Source organism: Micropterus dolomieu, linkage group LG09 (assembly GCF_021292245.1).
Source record: "Micropterus dolomieu isolate WLL.071019.BEF.003 ecotype Adirondacks linkage group LG09, ASM2129224v1, whole genome shotgun sequence".
NCBI lineage: Eukaryota > Metazoa > Chordata > Actinopteri > Centrarchiformes > Centrarchidae > Micropterus > Micropterus dolomieu.
In genome coordinates, this window is record NC_060158.1 from 2,622,193 (window position 1) to 2,644,020 (window position 21,828).

At 44.9% G+C, this 21,828-nt stretch overlaps 1 protein-coding gene across 1 annotated transcript in view; it reads right to left on the minus strand.

Moving 5' to 3' along the window:
- The window catches only part of LOC123976716 (semaphorin-6D-like), a 195,838-nt gene that overhangs the window by 158,653 nt on the left and 15,357 nt on the right, over positions 1–21,828 (minus strand). The window contains exons 2-4 of the mRNA XM_046059061.1: positions 16,776–17,031; positions 16,408–16,511; positions 217–357 (exon numbers count right to left, since the gene is read on the minus strand). The gene's annotated coding sequence lies outside the window, so the exon portion shown is untranslated. The remainder of the gene's footprint in view (positions 1–216; positions 358–16,407; positions 16,512–16,775; positions 17,032–21,828) is intronic.

Below are 21,828 nucleotides of genomic sequence, written 5' to 3' on the forward strand. Positions count from 1 at the left end.
CCGTCTCACTGTTTCTGGCTGTTATAAACGCCAAATCTGCAAGTAGCTTATATCGGCCGATAATATCCGGAAATCGATAAATCGGTCGGGCTGTATTATTTAGTACGTAAAGATAAAAACTATGGGATTCAATTTCATGTTGGAAATACTGAAGAAAAAGAAAACAAACAAAATAAGTTTTTCAAAAATGAAGGTTGACATCCAGTGAATCCTTACCTTGAATTCAAGACTGTCCAGTCACCAGCAGCTTCACAGGAGAGCCAATCAGTGTTGGAGAAATGTCCAGTCCAGGAGGAGCAGAAGAAGGCCAGACTCCAGATGCTGCTCCAGCCCTGATTAACTCCTCTGTTTATAAATCTGTTCAGAGAAAGAGGAAGAGATGGAGTCAAGAGTGAAGCCAGGTGAGGAGGCAGCAGCAGCAGCTTCGCTATCATCTTTATCCAAATGCATTGTGGGATGGGTGAAGGTGTCCCTGAGAACTAGAATACAGAGAGATCAGACTACAGCAGACCGGAAGATCAGGTTGATATCCGAGTCTGAACGCACGCAGAATGATAAAGACTGAACTGATCTGAGCTCAGCTGGGTATCAACAATAAACCGCTTCTCGTTAACTTCTCCTTTGAGTGGTATTTTGACAGATTTGGATTTTATTCAGGCCATGTCGGCATTAAAACGGATTCCTCCAAGGTATAAAAAGTATTGTTTTATTTAAACCATCAAAACTCAAGACATCTACGGAGTCCCCAAGAGGTCATTTCTCTATCTTCTGCGCATGAAAGTATTCCTCTCTGAATGCTCCGTCTTCCTACACAACCTCCGGATCCATTTCTTTACCGTCTGCTCTCACCAGCCCACCAACCAGGGTCTGAAATGAACTTTCTTTTGTCTGCCACTCTCAATACATATAACATATTAACATTCAGCTCATTCAGGCATCAGTTAAAGGAGACCTATTATACTGCTTTTCCTTTAATGTAGTTCTGTGACTCCTCTATGGCAGCTTTGCATGAATCAAAAGTTCAAAAAATCTCATATTGGCTCTTGCAGGCCCTCATTTTAGCCTCTGTCTGAAACAAAGCCCCCCCCAAAGCCCACTGTCTTCTGATTTGCCATTGTCTTATGTGTTTACCAGGTTGCCGCAGAGATAAGGCTGCATGTTCCTTTGTGGGCCTGGAACAAATGACCATATATGGAAATCCGGCTCAGAATGACATCATACCGAGCATATGGTAGAAAAAAAACAGTTCAAAGCGTTCGGAACGGGGGGATATCTTTGGTCATGTTTAACATGAACATCTGACATTTAAACATACAGACATTTAGACATACAAAGGTTCCCTTTAATGTAGACAATGTTGTCATTCAATGTTCGATGGATTTACACAAAAATATTACATGCATAGTATTAAAGTAGAAAAAAACCATGTATCTCAGCACATGACAATCACTCCACTTTACTGAATAACCTGCTGTTTCAAAGGAAACGACGGACGACAAGAAAGTTCACCACAGAATCTGTGCTCAAAACAAAACCCACCAACAAATCTGTCAGATCAAATCTCCATCAGAGTCCATCTCTCTACCAAAACCTCCTCTTCTGGATCCCAGCAAGCAAACAAGGAATACTCAGTTTCGAAAATAAAACCAAGTGAGGCCTCTCACGTCTAAGACAAGCTCCGTCATTCTCCGACAACACCAGAGTTTAACGATAAACCATGATTAAACTCCTAACGGTTGTTATTACCGTACACAGCGCTATTTAAACTAACGGCAAATACGCAGTTTAGTCAACCAACCAGCAGCTGTAAAAGTGTCAGAACAAGACAAACACTGCAGACTGTTACGATCACCGTCTTCTAAAGACTTACTGGTTTTCATGTAATTGTGCACAGGGTCATTGCATTATCTATATAATATAAAATCTTGATGCACCTTGGATGGTTTTCATATGTTTACAAAAGGTATTAGCTCTTATTTTAATGTTCATACAAACAAAATGGTCATTTTATTTGTAGTTTTCAAAATAAAACTTATGTGTATCCGTACATTTGTACCATGATAACACTGATAACCGTGATAATTTTGGTCACTATAATCGTGATATGAAATTTTCTCCTGTAGTCTGGCCTCAGGCTGCCTCAGGAGAACCGGGCCTCCTCCTCTGGTGAGTTTTGTTTGAGACGCCGCCACAGATATCTCCTGAGCTGGCTGCTGGCCACACTACGCTAACCTGTGTCTTACTGTTGTACATTTTCCCTGCCCGCCAAAATGGCGGATGGCCCCGACGATTTCCTGCCGCTGCAAACGATTTACCCCAAATTTGGCAGGTGCTGATTTCAGACCCTGCAGGCAACACAACACATCTGTCAGCTGGTGACAGATATGATGCAGTGTGGTTATGTTCATCCGTCTCCCATCTCTTCTTGTGTATTTAATGTCTCCACCTGGAATGTTAACAATGTCATGTTGGGTTGCAAGATTAAAATCAAGAAATTTATAGTATTTCAGTGTTGGAAACAGGGTCAGAGTTAGTTCAGATGCCCGAACACTTTTGTATTTCTGTGGTCAAACAGACACATGAGAGCTTCCCAAGACGGTGTGTTTAATATGTGACTGAAAGGAGCAGCGACCAACACTTCAAAACACCCAAGCAACAAGAAACGCATGAATTAATGAACCGGACCAAACGTCGGGCCCCTCAGTATCTCAGACTCTGGATAAAGTTGTGAAGTTTCAGTCCGTTTCCTTACAGAAGTCAAAGTCGGCTACAGCGTGAATATTTCTGACAGTATTTCCTCAGTCTGCCAGCCAGAAGTCAGAAGATTCGCTGTGAAATGGACGGACGAGTGCGAGATGGCTGTGTGGATGGATTTGATGTATTCCTGCCGCCTGCCCTGCAACGCCACTTTGAAGTCCTGGACATGTAGAAGAGCAGAAAATTCACCCAGTCGAGAGAAGAATCAAACAACGCGGTCGCTCAGGCCTGAAGGCTCAAACTGCTCAGTGTTTAAACTCTGTTTGGACAATTTCAAGTTCAAAATTTAAAACTTCACACAGTTCCAGCTTTCAGGGTTCTGGTCTTTGGTCTCCTGCAGCTTCTCTGTGTAAATGAACAAGGAACAATTTTAGGTGTATTGCTGGTGAAAAGTCGTGAACTAAGTGAGCCCAAAGAGAGAAGTGGATCACATAAAAACACAGCAGCTCAAACTGCAGGACTGGAAGTTTAAAACATCATCATAATCCTCTCATTTGTAATTTTTAAACATATTTCACTAATTTCACATTGCTTGCATTATATTTCACTCCCTTTTGTTTACCACAAAGCAGACATTGGTTCCACATCTCGGCTCTAATTAGCTGCTTAATTGGAAAATGAGGACTTGACTGTTTGTTTCGCTTCAGAACGAACAGCTTGAAGCACTTTGACTCGTCTGGAGCTGGAGAGCCAGACAGAGGAAAGTCTGAGGAAGAGGAGAACATTGTTTTTTTTCAGATACTTCAAAGTGTCGGTCCACAGAGTAAAGCACCTCAGCAGAGTGTTATCCAATCAGTGCCCAGTTCAAAACCCGACACAGATAAAGAGTTCAACGTTACATAAAGAGTCTGCAGCTCAGCACCAATCAGGAGCCAAGTCAAAAAAAACAAAACAAAAACAAGAAAGCTGGGCAAACAAAGTCAGACACATCCGCGGGTTGTTGACAGCCGCTGTCTGGCTTCACGCCAATAAAAATCACAGCATGCGATCAACGTCATTCAGATGACGGGAGCTGTTAGCAACTTTAGCTGGTGCAGTTATGGAAGGTGGAGATTTGGAGTTTTTAGTTATAATACATAGTTTTACTAAACTACCACTACAGCAGCAACATAGGATTAAATCTGAGGGAAGACCAACGCCAAAACTGGAGCTGCGTCTGGAGAGGAAAAAGGGGTTTTGGACGTTCAATGAGGAAAACTATTTCCGGACAGAGTGGCTAGCCGGTAGCGCCAAACTTCGACTGACTGTTGTTGCAGAGGACGAAAAGCCAGTGGGAAATTCTGTAACTTGGTTATTGACCACTTCGCCACCATGACAGACGGAGAACGGCCTTCCTTTTCAAATAAGGTGAGTGAAATGTCACCTCCTGCTCTCTCTGAACTTAATATTTCTAATATGGTTATATTGTTTGTTTTGCTTTGCTTGCCTGGATTTAGCGGTGAATGAATAGTTGAAGTAACCTTACTGTCAGCACCTGCCACAGGGTCCTGGGCCAGGTCAGGTTTCCTGAATAACTTTCTATACTCTGTTGGTCGGGTACTCGGTTTTTAGTCTTCAGTGATGTTGTGTTATGAACATATTTGGCCAAGCATTAAGAAGTATCTAGGCCTATTTGATGCATGCACCATTGTGAATGCTTCTTTTATTCTTAACCTGCTATTTGGTGTGAGAGAGAGTGACTGAGTGAGTGTTCAAGTGAGAGAGAGAGAGCGTACGTCTCAGTACATGCAACTTTCAGCCCGTGTATTAATAACAGATCTTCTGCACAAGTTTGATTAAATTTTTATAAAATTTTACCCCGCACTGTAATAGCACAATGCATTAGATAATTGCCCTCCAAAAAGGACATCCCCTCTCACGTGGCTTCCCCAAAAATTTACCTCACCCCACTGGTTTATTGTTGATGTACAATACGAAGGGTGTTTTATTTTGAAAATCAACCGGATTCTCTCTGCCGTTCTGTGTCTGACTTCCTGTCTGGTTCATCTGCTCTGTGCTGTTTGACGCGGCTTCCGTCAAAAATAGACTGGCAGTGAATATTGAACTTTAGGAAAACTTCAATTTTAAATAATTGCAAAAAAAAAAAAAAATTGCAATATCTAGCAGAAAAATCGCAATTCGATTTTTTTCCCCCTCAACACCCACTCCATCCTCAGGGAACCACGAGAGCCTGAACTACGTTAATGACCACGGACAAAGCAACAGAGCGTAGAGCCACACTGCTGCAGGAGCACAGCAACAAAGATAAACATAGCACACTCCCACAAGGGATGTTACGACAACCGATGTTTCGATACCAAATTCTGTAAACAAGTCGGTACTGGTTTTTGTAGGTACTGTAGGTAACACCAGGGAGATGGCAACAAGTACAGCAGCAGCAGCTCCGCCTCGCCAAAAGGAAAACAGTGAGAGTCGCGTATGAAGAGGAAGAACTTTGTGTTACCATTATTTTAGTTTGAGACAGCTGGCACTGCTGCGTCGCCTTAATTTAAAAGTGATCCACACCGAAATTCAGAGCCTCTAACAGACGTAATTTCCCCATGTTGTGTGTGTGGTCACGTGACTCCGCCCCGTCCAGTCCTGCTCAGCCTTCAGACCTCAGGGAGATGTTAGCCAGCGCCAACCGCGGACTCACTGTGACCTACGCTGCACATTTACTGCCAGACTGACAACTTTATTACTCGCTCACGTTCGCCGTCACTTTTCGCCGTCACCTGTCTCGTAGACATCCTTTGATGAATGAGGAGAGGAAGCGAGCAAAGCTTTAAAAGTTGTGCATATTTACAGTTCAAACCTCGTCAGTGAACTATGGGCAAAAAAACACAACATTCAAAAACAAATCGTTCAATAATCGTAACTGAGGTGAAATGTTCAATTGATAGTGATTTCGGGTGAAATCGTCCAGCCCCACGACCGCGTTTGCAATAGCTAAAGGCTACCGCGTCCAGGCTAACGTGATGTAAAGACAGCTCGTGGCAGTAGGCGGCCGTCCTTACCGTTCAGTCTGTGTCATCTGTCGTAATTCCTCGAGTGTTTTAAATACAACATTAAGCTTATTAAGCTTTAGCTGATAATTTAAATTATTTTGTTTTATCATGGTCTCACATTTGGTATCGAGATTTCACTGCTGTTAGGGCTGGACAATAAAACAATAATTATCACCATATAAATCAATAACAATATAACAGATGTTCAATAAATGTTTGATTTCATTCACTTGAATCACACGATTTTGGACATTTATTTTTTATTAAGACGTTTATTTTGCTGGGGAAAAAGGACTGAAAATAGTTTTTACTTACTCGTGCATATTTGTTGACAAAGATTTCATCATAATTGTTTTGAATGTTCTGCCTCCGATTTGTGAAGCGATCCACTGTTTGTGTTGACAAAGAAAAGTTTAAACCCCAATTAACCATCAGGTTTCTTCAGCTTTCACTCAGGAGCAGAAAGAAATAACGTTTTGAAACGTATCGTGATAATTATCGAAAGACATGAAACTTTTTATCGTGATGACATTTTTGGCCTCATCGTCCTGCCCTACCTGGGATTGCTGCTAAATTTCTAAATTTCCCGTTTCTCACAATTCTCCTGATTTATGACGAATGTTCACACCTTTGTCTCCGTGTCAGTACATTCATTGCAGTTTGTGGCCCTGCACAGCACGTTTAAGCCCTACAACTCTCTCTCTCTCCTGTTTGTCAGACAGTGGGAGGCACCTGACTCAGAAGACAGAAAGAGAATCTGGGGTCAAGATATAACTGTTGTGTTCGAGTGTCTGATATAAACTCAGGGATACACGAGACAAGACTCACATCTTCCAAACAGAGAGTACGCTCTCCACTTCAGATCCTGCTCGCTCTCCAGTCTGAACTTTCTGACTGATTACGGATTCAGTTTGTTCTCGTTTGTCATTAATTAACTTTTCACAGTCGGCGGCGCGGAGACCGAATCCTGCAGCGGCAAATAAAACACCAGACACACAGGAGAAGACTACTGCGGCGTACGGATTCATTTTAAACTTTCAGCTGACACACGCACGGCATTACCCAGCAGCCCCGGCGGCGCAGCCCTGACATGTGAGCTCATTAAAGGGCCTGAAAACGGCTCCACGTTTTCATGGTGAAATTCACACAGCAGGCGAGACCGAATAGATTTGTCTCTTTTATTATCGGGTACAGACACAGCTGCCTGTTGACTTTCTGATTGGTTCGAGCTGCCTGGGCTTTCAGCCGCTGTGAGGCGAATCTTCACGCCCAGTCTCTCTGTCCTCCATTGGTTCGTTAAGAGACGGCGAGTCCTTCTGGTTCATTGGGACTGCTTAGAGGAAGCAACCGTGAAGGCGAACAGCTCCGCTCTGAAGTCTGCAGAGAGGTCACATGTCAGGCTGTTAGATGACGCTGCAGTGGGGGCGGAGCTTCATCACGGGGCCCACCTGCTACAAAGTCATTTATACCAAGTTTACACGGCCCCGGACTCACCGAGTCCGTCGGCGTCGCGGCTGCCGGAGCTGATCGCAGCCACTCTAAGTCAATGCTTGTGCTCACAGTGCCTCTCCGCTCCTCTGTGGAGAGAATACGCAGCCATTTTCAAAATAAAATCCCCTGTGCGGACCCCTGGTCGTATATCAACAATCAACACGGTTTAAACAGACAAAAAGGAAACCATTTAACTACGTAGCTACTTAATCATAGTAGCAACACAAAAAACAAGCACTAATCACCAAATCAACAAAATCTAAACATCAAAATCAGGCAGGCAAAACGCTCTTATTCTGAAATGTGAGTCCGTGTGTGATCTATAGCAGCCTATAGTCCGTCCCTCAGAATTCCCACGATGCATGGCGGTGAAGGGAGTTTTGTTAAAATTTGCTAATAAGTCTTCTATTTGTTTGAAATACTTAGAATATGGTGCTTTTTGTTAGTATCTGTCCATCTGTGGTAATTTACTATTGAAACCAGGAGGGAAGTGCCCCGCGCTGGGCTTTTTTCTGGTTGGTTGTTCCCTGCATGCAATTCTCTTGTAAGGTCGTGTCTACAAAAACAGAGGAAGCCGCAAATGTTTAAACGCCCTGCAGGTTCTGACGAGGCCGAGCAGATAATACACAACGCAAATTCAACAGTCGGTTCTCATAGACAGTCACAGTTTGAGCCATGAGGCCCAATAATATATATATATATATATATATATACACGGAAGCATTACGAGTTTGCGCGACTGTTGTGTGGAGAGGACAGGGACACCAGGCAGAGCGGAGAGACAGCTGCTGAGTGACGCCAGAGACGTTTCATAGAGTCACGCCACTCAATCACATCCTCAATACAACTCTAAGGGGAAAGCCCGAAACGGCAGAGATGGCGGTTACCCCGCCCCTCCCGCTAGCAAATCAACCGTCTGTTTTAACAGGCAAAGTGGGAAACAGATTTCTGCCGATCGTGTGGTTCCACTGACATAACGGTCTGTAGAAGTTTAACGGGTCGGGAAAAACATTTTCTTAACCTTATTTAGGGGCAAAGTCTAAAGTTTTTCAGCAATTTTTATGAGACTTTCCAGCTGATTCTATTCATGTAGCTTTTATGTCCTGGTGACCAGAGAAAGTGCAGTTCTTTTGAACAGATAAACAGCTGCAGTCGCACTTTTTACATGTCAATTTTGTGATTAAAACGTTCACTTGCGCTTCTCATTACAGCGGAAGTGATCACGCAGAGCTCTGTGATACTAATTTATTATTTATATACACAAACAGACAAAACTGGACATCGCTTGAAGAAAACAAAGCGAGGAACTACCTGGAAAGTTCAGGAAATGTGTGTCTATTACTGGATTCCAGCGGCGGTTGACCTTTACTGTGAACATGTTAGCATAGCATCGCCCTAGTTATTTCGGCATCATTCAGATCCATTTATTGTAATTAGTTTAGTCGCATTGTGTGCAAACACTGAGTATTCAAGTGATGAAACTTTAAGTTCGCGCTTGGTGTGATTGCAGACTTGAGGGTAAAAGGCGACTCCGCCCGCTGTCTATCAGACAGCAGACAGACTCCAGCAACGGCCACTTCATAAAAAAGGAAGAAGAAAAGACTAAATGGAGTAAACAGGGTGCAGAGCGGCCGACAGCCGAGTCTCCAGTCAAACTCCATCGGCACAGCGCCTTCAGCGAGCAGCTCGGCGAAGCAGCGAGGAGCCACTCAGCAGAGCAGAATGCAGGATGAAGAGCCGCCGTCATTAGGAGTGCAAATGAAGCTATTATCTGAGTGCAGCTCAGATATGTCGCTCACGTTCTGCTCTCAACACGTCTGTGGGCCTCCTGAGGCGGCGGCGGCGCCCAGAGGCAGCGAGTGGCTCAGAGACGGATGGTCCGGCTCGGAGCTCACACGTCGCCGCAGAAAACCTCCCATCAGTCATCGCAGCACAGACGTCTGAGGGTAGCGGCGTTCTGCTGCAGCTGTCAGTGGAAATAAAATCGACCTGAGTTTGGGAGCCTCTGGGCGTCGAGGAGGGGGGGCTGAGTTATGGGTGACGGCGGGCGGCAGGTTCGAGCAAATGAGCCGAAAACAGTTTCGCAGGCGAGGAGAGGGGTTTAGGCTGAGAGCGAGGAAGCCGGGCAGCGAGGGGGAAAATTAAAGAAACAGAGAAATGAGGAAACGACAGAAGAGAATAATCAGAGACCCGGAGACACGGCAGCGAGAGGTGGGTGTGGTGAACAGATGTGTGTGTGTGTGCAGGGGCCCGCAGGGGCCCGCAGGGAGCCCTCGGCCATGTTTCATGCAAACGCGTTGTTCAAATCAGATTTGACTGTGATTTGGTTGCCGGCCTGCAGCGGGGGAAATCAGCCGTTCCCACAGAGCTCCTCGACCTTTGAGTTTGTTCCGGAGGAGACTTCATGCAAAAAAAAGAAATAAATAAAAACGACGACGCCCTGCTTCACATAGAAACATCCAGCTACAACAGACCAATCCAAACTGTGCACAGGAGGAGGCAGAGGGCCGAACTCCCCGCGCTCATTATAAAATGTGATTATTCCAAGTTTTAAAATGACTGCGTTCAGGACAAACAAAGCACAGAGAGGAAGAACTGCAGAAAGAACCACTGAAGAAGAATAATCTCTTCACAGTAGTTGTGGATATGAAAACCTGCAGGTCGTCGACCTCTGTGAGTGGCTACCTCAACACCCAGATAATCTCCTTGTACATTTCCTGGAAAGTACTGTGTAGTTTGGTGCTAAATATACAAGATCAGTTCATTATTCCCTGAGTAAGTGCTAAATATAATGCAGCCCTGCTTCACCCACAGTCAGGCGTGATTAAAGTCAGTAATGAAGGGAGGAGGAGAGACCTGAAGGAGGTTCGGTTACTCAGGCGATGTTAAACACGGGGTTTGGGGCTGAAATGTTTGCCACACTGTCATGCTGCTTGTTTAACGGAAACAAAACTGCAGCCGACTGAATCTGATCCGGAGCGCGAGCGTGAAGCGGGACCGAGCTGTTCTCCACGCTCGCGCTCCCTGCAGCCTCCTCCGGGTTAATAAGTGTAAATCTGTCAGATCTGTCACCTCATGCAGATTTACTGCAGCAGTGTTAAACCCTCAGCGGGTTAACGCGCTCTGCACGCGCTCAGAACGCTCCACATGCTGCAGCTTTATATCCGACTGCTGACCTTCAGCTTCCACCAGTGTGTTTGCACGGAGACGTGCGAGTGAGTAAATGCCTCAGACTGTGAACACAGACATCTGAAGCAGAGTCTGCAAATTCATTCAGCAGCTGAGACGGTGGATCTGTTTCATCTAGTTTCTACAAACAAACAAGAATCACTCAGCTTCAACAAACGGTTAGCGTGCGAGCTAACCAGCGGCGGTGCCTTTAGGAAAGGAATGAAGGAAAATGACATGCTGGAGTTAAAGGCAGAGAACAAGCTTATTTATCTTTGTCTGAGAGCAGAGTCTTTAGATCAACACTCAAATGTCTGTCTGCCTGTCAAAGACACAGTTAGCTTAGCTTAGCATGAAGACCGGAAGCACGGGGAAACAGCCAGCCTGGCTCAAAAATACACCGACTCTTAAAGCAAACAGAACTTGGAAGTTCTGTCAAATGATGCCGGAGGAACCGTGTTGGGGCCGTCTTTCTGATTTCAGATTATTCATAAGGAAGACGACGCGAAGGGGGTCGAAGAAAGACTCAAAGGTTTGGCGCAGTAAACCTTCTGCTCGCCACGGTCACGGCTGTCTCCGATCACACAGGAGAGTCTCATGGCCCGTGATGGAGCGAGGTGATCGCCACCACCGTCGCTCACATCACAAAGACTTACTGATGGAGTCCACAGCAGAGAGCTGCATTAGTATTGGGGCTTATATGATGCAAGACCAAAGCAAGGCGAGTCTGAAATTTGGAAAACTTCTCGGTTGTTACTGACAAAAATGAATGCAGTGATTTATGTCGGTGTTTCTGAACGTTTAGCCCAAAAATTTGTGTCCTTTTTTTTTTTTTAACTCTGCACGTCACAGTCTCTAACAGTCTCTAGTCCACAGCCCACACGGCTCCATGACGTGCTGCGGTGGCGACGTCAGCCGCTGAATGCTGTAAATCATATTTCAGGTGACAGCTGAGGAAGCACATTAGATGGGGCTGAAAGCTCCAGGAGAAGCTAGTAAACGGACTTTAAGCCAATATTATGGGATGAACTCGCGTGCTCATACTTGAGTTTTCTCTGAAAATAAAAGACCTCCAACACGGCCTGCATTGTTTATTTTTACATTAATATAAATACCTGAATCTCGTTGATTCTAAGCAGCTTTGGTTTTTATATAAAGATCAACCCCGAACAAACGGGTTCCTGTTCGGTGCAGCGGAAACAGGTAAATCTGCTGCTGCTTATTTACACACACAGAAGATTAGGACAGAACAGGCTGATCCACACATTGTTCTGTGTGTGTGTGTGTGTGTGTGTGTGTGTGTGTGTGTGTGTGTGTGTGTGTGTGTGTGTCAGTCAGTCTATTGTACAGAGTGAATGAAACGTATTTGAGTGACTGAAAAAAGGTCAGGTAATAAATCTTACGGATAAAGACAGGACAAGAGCGTAAGCCAACAAACAACAACAGCAGAGAGTTTACACACACACAAACACACTCACACACATCTCGAGTGTGAAATGCGCTGCAGCCGCTCTGCACATGTTTGGCAGCAAGTCGATCCTGTAGGTTGGAGGTCAGCCAACACACACACACACACACACACACACACACACAGGTCAGCTTAATGGGTTTTGGGCATCAATCCAAGCAAACACGTTGAAACAAATACAGGTGGACAAAATACAGGACGAAAAACCTGAAAGCTTAGGAGGCGTCACGAACGCTTCACATTCCTGAGCTTGAAGAGTGAAATCTGAGCGTCTGTATCTGGCACGAGCTTTTTTTGTCAGCGGCTTGAAATGTCTCTGCGGGCGTTAATGACCCTCCGCCCTCACAGGTGATGCGTGCTGGACCCGCTCGCGTAGCAGCTGATTAAAACGGTCGCCCTGATCCGTTTCTCTGAACAGAGGGAAGCAGGAGCTGCTTGACGAAGCAGAAGAAACACAAAGAACGCTCAAACTATTCTGCCTTTAAAGTGAAGCGCTGACATCAGACTAACTGACCTCCACAGGGAATCAAACCCTAAACCCGATGTATAATATCTGGCCAAAAGTATGTGGACAACCTCCCTCTGTCAGATTCTTGTCTACCCGAATGCCCCAGTGTAGTTTATCTCATCAACTACTGTGCCATTAGATCGTCAGTTATCATATTTCTTTATCCGTCTTTAATCATTTTCTCATCTGGTCTCTTTGTGTCTTTGTGGTCTGCGTTGTTGTCCTGCGTCTTCTGTCTGTTGTTTGTTATTTTAGTTATTCCCAGTACCTTTTCCCCACCGGAGGCCTTTGTCTCCTGCCAGGCCATTGTTGTAAATAACAAACTCTTCTTCATTAACTTATTAGTATAACAACAAAAATATCTCTATATGAGTCGCTGTCAGCTGCGGTGTGTTTAATGCCACTGCTGAAGTGCTTAAAGGCCACGTTCACCTTCAATGTATTTCTACCTCGGCAAATCACAAAAAACCAGTGAATACTTATATAGCCCCTTACGTCCAAGTTCAATGCACTGGGGGAAACCCTGCAGCGTTATTTATGAACGCTAAAAGCCGGTGTTGGAAATTTAACAGAAAAGTCCATGCAATGATGTGGTTGGGGTGGACGGGTGTTCATTTCCCGTCTGAAACAAAAACTCAACGTTAAATTCGGCGTCAGATTGTAACGCGCTGGGGATCCCTATAGCGTCATAGTTCAGCGCAGTGGGGGGGAAGCCCTGCAGCGTCAGTTTGTGACGGTAAAGGCAGGTAGTTGGTATTTAACAGGAAAGACTGAGTAAGAAGGTGATTGGGGTGGATGGAGGACCAGAACCCGGACTTTAAACCAGGAGACCGGGGTTCGTGTGAAACAAAAAGTCAACATTAAATATTTTTATTTAAGTTACGGCAGTTACGTAAATTGGGTAAGTTACGCAAATGACCTACGTAGTTATTTTAACCCAAACCAGGATCCAAACCTTAACCAAGTAGTTTTTGTGCCTAAACCAAACTGCAACGTTTCACAACTTTAATAACGTGCCATTTCAAAATGGCGCTGTCACGAAACACTAGCGTTTTATTTTGAAAATCTAACTGGGCGATGCATATTTGTTGTTGCTAAGCGTTGCTAACTTGGCCGCAGAGCCCTAAACATCTAAAAAATGATGCAAAAGGGGTACCTAATATGTGACGAGTCGAGAGTGAGAACGTGTTGTTTTTAACCCGAACCATGACTTCTTCCTAAACCTAACCAAACTGCGACATTTCACATCGTTAATCACTAATTTTGTTTTGAAAATCTAACTGGGCGATGCATATTTGTTGTTGCTAAGCGTTGCTAACTTGACCGCAGAGCCCTAAACATCTAAAAATGATGCAAAAGGGGTACCTAATATGTGACGAGTCGAGAGTGAGAACGTGTTGTTTTTAAGCGTTGCTAACTTGCCAGTGGAGCACCACACATACAAAAACAATGCAAAAAAAAAAAAAGGTACCCAGGGCGTTAAAAAAACTACGTAAAGAGGTGTTGACCAAGCGTCCACGTGACGAGTTGGGAGTGAGAATGTGTTGGACGAACGCGCCAGAAATATCAGTCTGAACATCTGACTCGCAGCACGAAAAAGAATTAGTAGCTTTAATAAGAGGATCACTTTTCTCACTTTTAAAGGATTCGTCTGAGCTTCTTTTTATGGAAATGTCCCGACGGTGTCGGCAGCTCACGGTTCCCTGATCCAAACAAAATGACCACCCCCTCCTCCCTCCAGTTTCTGTGCTGCTGGATGGATTTCCCCGCCGCATGTAAAGGTCAGACAGATGAAATCAAAGAGAGCTGCAGGACACATGTCTGACGGTCATACAGCAGCAGCGGCACGAGGTCGGCTCCCGCCTCGATTCCAAAGAAACTCCATCTATCTTCATCTCCGACACACAATTTACCAGAAGCCTCGGTGACACTCCGCAGGGCGAGAGAGGATATGAGGCAGAGAGAGAGAGAAGGTCTGTGCAGGGAAGCAGAACGAGTTCAAAAACAAGACAGCGTGAAAGAAGAGAGAGGAGAAAGTGAGGATGGATGTCTCTGTGGGCTGTGAGAGCAGACAGGCAGAACCGGGAAACACAAACTGAGCCTCTACCTGCACACGCCAATGCACCTCAAACCTCCAGCCACACAGGCGGCCAATCAGAGCAGCCATCTTTGACAACTTGCAGCGACCTCGTGCACATCTATTGTTCCTTAACCGCAGGATAGTTATCATTGGGAATCTCGGTTCTGGTTCCTTCAGCGTAGTTGCTGCTGTTAGCGTTAGCTGGATCTGGGAGAGCGCGACACGTTGAACACAGTGAAGCGTTCCTTCAGATTCACGCCGTGTTGAAGGAAACACTTCGTCACGTCGCACCGAACCTCCTTACGCCACGGTCCAGGACCGGAACCGGAACCAGACTCTCTTCTTCACGCTTGTTGACGTAACCAATAAGGTGACGTTAGGTCGGCGTAGCAGCTGCTGGCAGATCAGAGACACTTTGATGAGCTGTAAGATGCTCACTGCAGCTGAAACGTGCAGAATGTTTGGCAGAATCCAAAAGCACGGGTCTGATCCAATCCAATCTGGTAACGGTTCAGACTCGGAACCCGACCCTCTCCTGCAGGTTAAAGCACAGGGTTAGGTTAGAACCAGATGTTGCACCTCAAATGTAAGTGAAACTTGTTCAAACATCCAACCAACAGTATTTCAAAGCAATCTTTGACTTTTCAGTAAATTCAGCCTGGTTTTAACCGTCAGATCAAGACATTGTCTGGCCAACTAATCCAAGCTGAATGTCTGGACCAGATTCAAACAAGCCCCGAGCCCGGGCTGCGTTTGGCTGGAGAGGAAAAACTGTCAGATTACATGATGCATCGCCAAAACAAAAGAACAGATCCTAAGGCGGGAAGGAGGGAAGAGGAGAAACAAACGACGCCCTGCAGTACGAACACCACTCCCAGATATTCGTCAAGGCTTCAGCTCCTTCATCTGTCCCTGCGCCATCCCCCGGAGCGCCAACCAACCACACCTGTGTCACCGAGAGCTTCGGAGGCTCTGAAGCAGATCCGTACTGCAGTCTGAGCAGGTGAAACACGGCTGCTGGGACCTGCTTTCCATCAGATAACAAGCGTCCCGATAGTTGGAGGGGTTTGTGCGGGCGAGCTTTGAGATGTGGAGATGAAGCTTGTCAAGATTCAAGTGTTTATATGAAAGAAACAAGACTCAAACCGCAGAGGAGGCGACCCAGATGGAGGCTGCAGCAGATGAAGACTTCCTGTCTTGTACTTGGGTCATATTTCACGTTCCAGAGGGTCGGTACTTGGTAAAGATTCTCCTAAACAGCGTCGACGGTTTGATGTCGAACAAAAAATAAGGGCAAAGACTGACTGGGTGTTGGGTTTGAGGGAGGAACTGTAAGGACGCAGCTTGGACTCATTTGAGGACCAAGCAGCTACTTGTAATGTGCATATCTTTATTTTTGTAGCTTTATGAGGTTTTCGGATCCGTTTTCTAAACCTCCATCCAGCTTCTAGACAGATTTCCTGCCTTTAAGGCAGCCGTGGATTCATATAACTGCTGCAGTCGGGCGATCAGCTACTTCACTGCGCTCTGCAGATGAAATCAGGGACTGTTTTGAACACCGTCTTTGTTTGTGTGTTCAAAGACTCTTTAAAATGCACAATTACCAAATTTACATAATCATTTGTAATCAACTTTATTTGTCACATACAATTTATACACAGTACAACACACGCCGAATTACTTCTCTGCATTTAATCTGTCCTAATTAGGAGCAGTGGGCAGCGCCTGGGGAGCAGTGAGGGGTTCAGGACTTTGCTGGACTCAAACCAGCGACACTCCGGTTCCCAAACCAAGTCGCAGCTGCTTTGTTTAAATAGGTGCATCTGCAATATGTTACCATATTAGTGTTAAACGCAGACTTCACCAAACTAATCCAGGGAAATACGTGCTAAACGCCTCGGCTGCAGATCTTTACAGTGAGCTGCTGCTGCAACAGGTTTATAATTACATCAGCGCTGAAGGACGGCAGTCACGTCTGTGGCTCCGACGCAGCATCTGTGTGTTTCAGGTCTCTGCAGGCAGATGTTCATAGAGATGAAACCCAACTGCTGCCTGGAGGAAAAGAAATCGCTCTGGATGATCGTCAGGAATACAAAGTACATGATTTATAGTTAACAAACACCGACAAGAAAAACAAAAACACTTTTCAAATCTAAAATAAATATACAAAGTGACCCCAGAGAAACCATAAATGTTTCTTCTTTAACCAATGTTCTTATTCTGGGAAGTGAAAAACTGGAGGTACTTGGGTTTAATCCAGTCACACTGCTGCATGAGGCCCAGTTACTGATCAATACCGCAATAAAATCCACCTACTGAATCAAATCCATCATAACAGACTCGCTGCCATCTGAAGTCTTCCTCTCTGCCGTTTCTGATCTCTGTCATCGGTTTATTCTTTTATGTACTGGAGGAAAAGGAAGTTGTACTATTGTGTCAAAACTTTCAGTATCAATATTTCACAGCTCGGCTGTGAAGTTTCACACAACTCCCACAATCCTCCCGGCAGCACGGGAAGACCGAGACGGGAGAACTCTTCCAGGTTTCCTCAGCAGGAAGTCGACCAGCTGTCCTGAAGAGACAATAAATATGGTTTAACTGTGGTTTTTATTCAAAACGACCAGCGTGTCCAGAGATAAGGAAGATTCAGCGCAGCGAGAAGCAACAAGCTGCACCTGGAACAGCACATGTTAGCGTCTCTCCTCCTCATTTTCATTCCTCTGAGCGCTGCAGTTCATTCTGAAAATCAATTTTCTGGATCTGGCCTCTTCCACCTTCAGTCAACTTTCACACAAGAACTTTCGATCAGCTGCAGAAACATAACATCCAAATTCTTTCTCCCATCAGCCGGATTCTGAGTGAATCATTCAGCTTCCTTTCTGGTAAAAAAATAGAAATTGATGGTGAAGTTTCAGGCTTGCAGCATTCTTGTAAAACTAACTAAACAGTGACATATATGTTACGAACAGCCATCCTCTTTTCATTCTTTCTTCTTATTTGCTGGTATTTTGTTTTGTCTTACCAAGAAGAAGAAAATGAGTCAAGACTGAATAGAAACTAAATTATGCTCCGTTTATATCGTTGTGTCGCAAATTCCACACTTTAACGTAATATTTTCGAGAGGGAACGGCGCTTCGCACCGCAGTGAAGTTAGCTTTCCATCGGAATTCAAAATCTATCGAGTGCCCAACGTAAAAATAACGTCTTACTTGAAACTAACTTCACTGCGGTCCGTTCTCCCACGCGTGCGCCGGTGTTGCGGAGGAGAAATTGCATTAATATAACGGACGAGCCACATAACACTCTCCAGCAGTGGCAGCCATGATGTGTGTGTCAGTCAGGTAACGTTAAATGACCCGCCCACATACATCCTGATTTCTAAACGTCTCCCAGTATTGTGATGTCAGATATTGACTAGACGGTGACTTTGCTGTAGAAACAATATTTAGCTGTATTTAAAAACTATAATTCATTTAAAAACAACCAGGCAGCTATGGGCACTTCAATATTATGTCATCTTAATATATAATGTTATCACACATTGAATATTCTCCTCATACCGTGCAGGCCTACCTCACGCCCGCTGGGTCTTTACTAATATTTGGCGACGGTTATTTGGTAAAGAATCGGATCGTTAAGCAGTCAATTAACGATCCCCATCCCTACTACTTGCCGTGTCGTTGTTCACTCTATCATTTGTCCTGGTGTTGGATTTATCCAGAATCGCTTAAGTTACCCTACTTTTATAATGCAGAGAAATATCCAGAGTTACAGACGGAAATTACAAAACAATGTTCTATATCGGGATATGAATTTTTCGCACAGCCCTAATAGCAACCAGTAAAATCAAATCAGTCCTTTATCGCTTCTGCTCTTCTTTAATATGGCAAACCTCCACTAGTAGATCGATTACTCAGGCCGATATCTGGTGTTTTTAGATAACCTGCATCAGCCGATAAACAGAAACTGCCTGCAGACACATGTGCAGCGAGTTTTGGGAAGGTGGTGACAAAGTGTCTCCCATCCTACATGGCTAGTGTTGTAAGATATATAGTTAAAGTGTGAATAACGCAGCTGAATGGCAAACCTCACAGAACAGGTGAACCCTCTCATGCGCAGGTTTAACCATCCTCTGACGCACCCCCAGCTGATCCTGACGCAGTGCAGAGCATCCGACTAACATGACCACGTGTCACAAGATCTACTACTAACACAGGAAGTGGAGCAGCAGCGAGGATGCAGACAGTGCTGAGCGACGGTGCGTGCAGAGTGTGATCCTATATGACAGGACGGTGTACGTGACAGGTGACAAAAAACGACAGGTGTCTCTGCTTGACAACCTCACTGTCAAATCTCATGGTCTCCCGTCTGAACTCCTGTTGGCAGGAGGAACAGATCTTTCTGACTTTGAATCAGGCTGAATTTCTACCAGCTCGGCTGTTATCTGATGCTCAGTTTGGGATCTGTTTTGAGGAGCCAGCCAGAGTTTCATCCAACAGTGTTACTATTTGAGATTATTAAGGACAATCCCCCACATGGAGACATGAATCAGTTCTCTGCACTCTCTCATCATGAACCCACTCTTCTGAAATTTCACCCACCAGACTGCATGCACACAGATAAACACAGCAATAATCAGAAGGACACGGCAAGCCGGCTGTTTCAATATAAATCAGTGTGTTCAATTTACAACGTGTACCTACGACCCAAAGCAAAGAAAATGTCCCTCACAGGCCAAACCACACCGAACAAAATGCACAACTTCCTCTTCTCAGCTGTGACCTGAGCAAGCCCTCTCAAAGATCTCTGGCAGTTTCAGTTCAGTTTTTCCTGTCTGAGTAAATCCTCTTCAAACACAAAAACAACACAGAATCTCTCCAACCCAAAGTAAAGCCAACTCTGGAGGCTGTCGGGGCTACCTGCTGAGGTACAGGACGTTGGAGGCCTTTGTGGCGATGAAAAACTCTGGGTATTTCCTTCCTTCTGTACACGGAGCCAGAGATTGGCCGTGGACGCTACTAATATCAGACACTCTGCTAGACAAACGCTGCCTCTTCTCCAGTGGTAATTTACATTTTGGATTTAGTCGTCATGGCAGATCCCCACAGATCTGATGGAGGTCTGAGATGTTGGACTTGCAGATGAGCCGCAGTATTCAGATCCTTTGCTAAAGTAAAAGTACTAAAACCACACTGTAGTTGTTGTCTTTTCATTCTGGATCAATCTGCTGATTATTTTCTCCACCAATCATTGATTGATTGTTTTTAAAGATTCTGTGAGAAATGCCGGTTACCCAGAGCTCAAAGTGACACCTTCACAACGCTTGTTGTTAGGGATGCACCAAATGTTTGGCAACCGAAATGAATTGGCTGAAAATAGCAACAATAACAAAAATAAAGCACTTTCGGTGTTCAGCCTAAAAAGACTGATTAAATTTTACCGAACCAACCACGTTGCCATGTCGACAGTGTGGAAGCATTTTAAAGTGTCTGAGCAGTTTGCAGACGCCGTTCTGCTGAACTGTCTCCCAGCACATCCACTCCATCTGTGGCTGACTTCTTAGAAAAGAACCGCTGTGAGTGTTTCTGTCTCTCCTCTGTGAGAAGGAGATTAAGCTAGCCGCGCCTACATTCAGAGTGCGCACATGTTCAAGTCTTTACGGTAAGTGAAGCGGCCCAGAGCGAGCTGACAGGCAGGTTAGAGACTTTATCCTGTCAGTTTGTCTCTTTAGTATGAAGAGAGGCTGTGAAGTCTTCATGTTACAACATTATTTATCAAACCGGGTCGGACTGGATGAATTCAGCGTGACAAGGAGGATACACATGTGACAACGTCCGGTTTTCAAAATAAGGCGTCTGTACAGGATGGAAATAAGATTAACTGGATTATATTCACAGAAAGTAGAAAACATATAACATGTGTCCATTAAAAGTAAACGGACTCCTATAATTTACTTTACCGGACCCTCTCGGGCCCCGGATCCCCCCACCATAGTCTCGCCACATCCTGTGGGAAACACTGAGGAAAAAGCACATTTTGATTATTTAATTTATGCAAATGGGCAAAAAAAAATATTTATATTCGGCTTCAGACAAAAATTTTCATTTCAGTGCATCCTTAAAAACCATGACATGTTTTTGCATGAAAAATGACCAAAATGTTTGCCGATTTATTTTCTGCAAACCAACAAATGGTTTCAGCTGTACTTTAACTTATAATGTAGAGAAGGAAAAAGTACAACATCTGGAATAAAAGTGGCATTAAAAGAAGATACTCAAGTAAAGTTCAGGCACCTTCTGTTCTGTTTCACTTCAGGGAGAGTGTTCACAACATCCACGAGTAATAAAGAGGCCGACCAAAGCTCAACTCCCACTACTACTTAAAATACCAATGGTGTAGTTCTCCAACAGATCCCCATCACACACACTGCTGCTGGTCATCCACTCCAGGACTCAGTGTCTGTCAGCGTCCTGTAATTAACGAGCACTCTCTCTCATGAAGCAGATGTTAGATTGCGGCTGAAGACAAACACAGCTGCACTGCAGATTACTTGGTTTGTTTCAGCCAAACTGTCAATCTGCGGCGCTTAAAGAGACATCTGCTTTAAAGTCATTCGTCTCTGCTCTTTATTAATATTTACTTCTGTTCCTACTTTAACAGCACAAAAACAAAGTTATCAGCAGGACGATTTTAAAAAGACAGTAAAGCCTCAAACCAACTTTCTCTGTTAAAACAAAAGCTCATTCTTCACAACAAAAGCTGGCAGTAAATAGTTCCAGAGAATGTTTTTTATCAAACGTCTCAGGCGGAGGAGATCCGTCCTGACTGGCCTCAAATTCTCAGACTGATGTTTATTTGGTTTCATGTTTGAGCATTTTATCAAATTCCTGCTGTCGAGTCCAGGATTTACCAGCTAAAGATGGAGAAAAAAAATAATCTGTGCAAGATAACATCTTTGTTGCTGCCTCTGTGTCTCTGTTTGTCTCTTCTCTCAAATCCAGACAAAGCCCTGACACGTATGTTCAGGTTCAATTCGCTGAAACACATACCAGCTTCTGCCGGTTTGTGTTTAGACCAAGCAGGAAGCTCCGGCTCTGAGAAGTGAAGTCTTAAACCTGCGTCCTCTCTAGCAGCCAGCAGGGGGCGACTTAAACCTGCGTCCTCTCCAGCAGCCAGCAGGGGGCGACTTAAACCTGCGTCCTCTCCAGCAGCCAGCAGGGGGCGACTTAAAACTGCGTCCTCTCCAGCGGCCAGCAGGGGGCGACTTAAAACTGCGTCCTCTCTAGCGGCCAGCAGGGGGCGACTTAAACCTGCGTCCTCTCCAGCAGCCAGCAGGGGGCGACTTAAACCTGCGTCCTCTCTAGCAGCC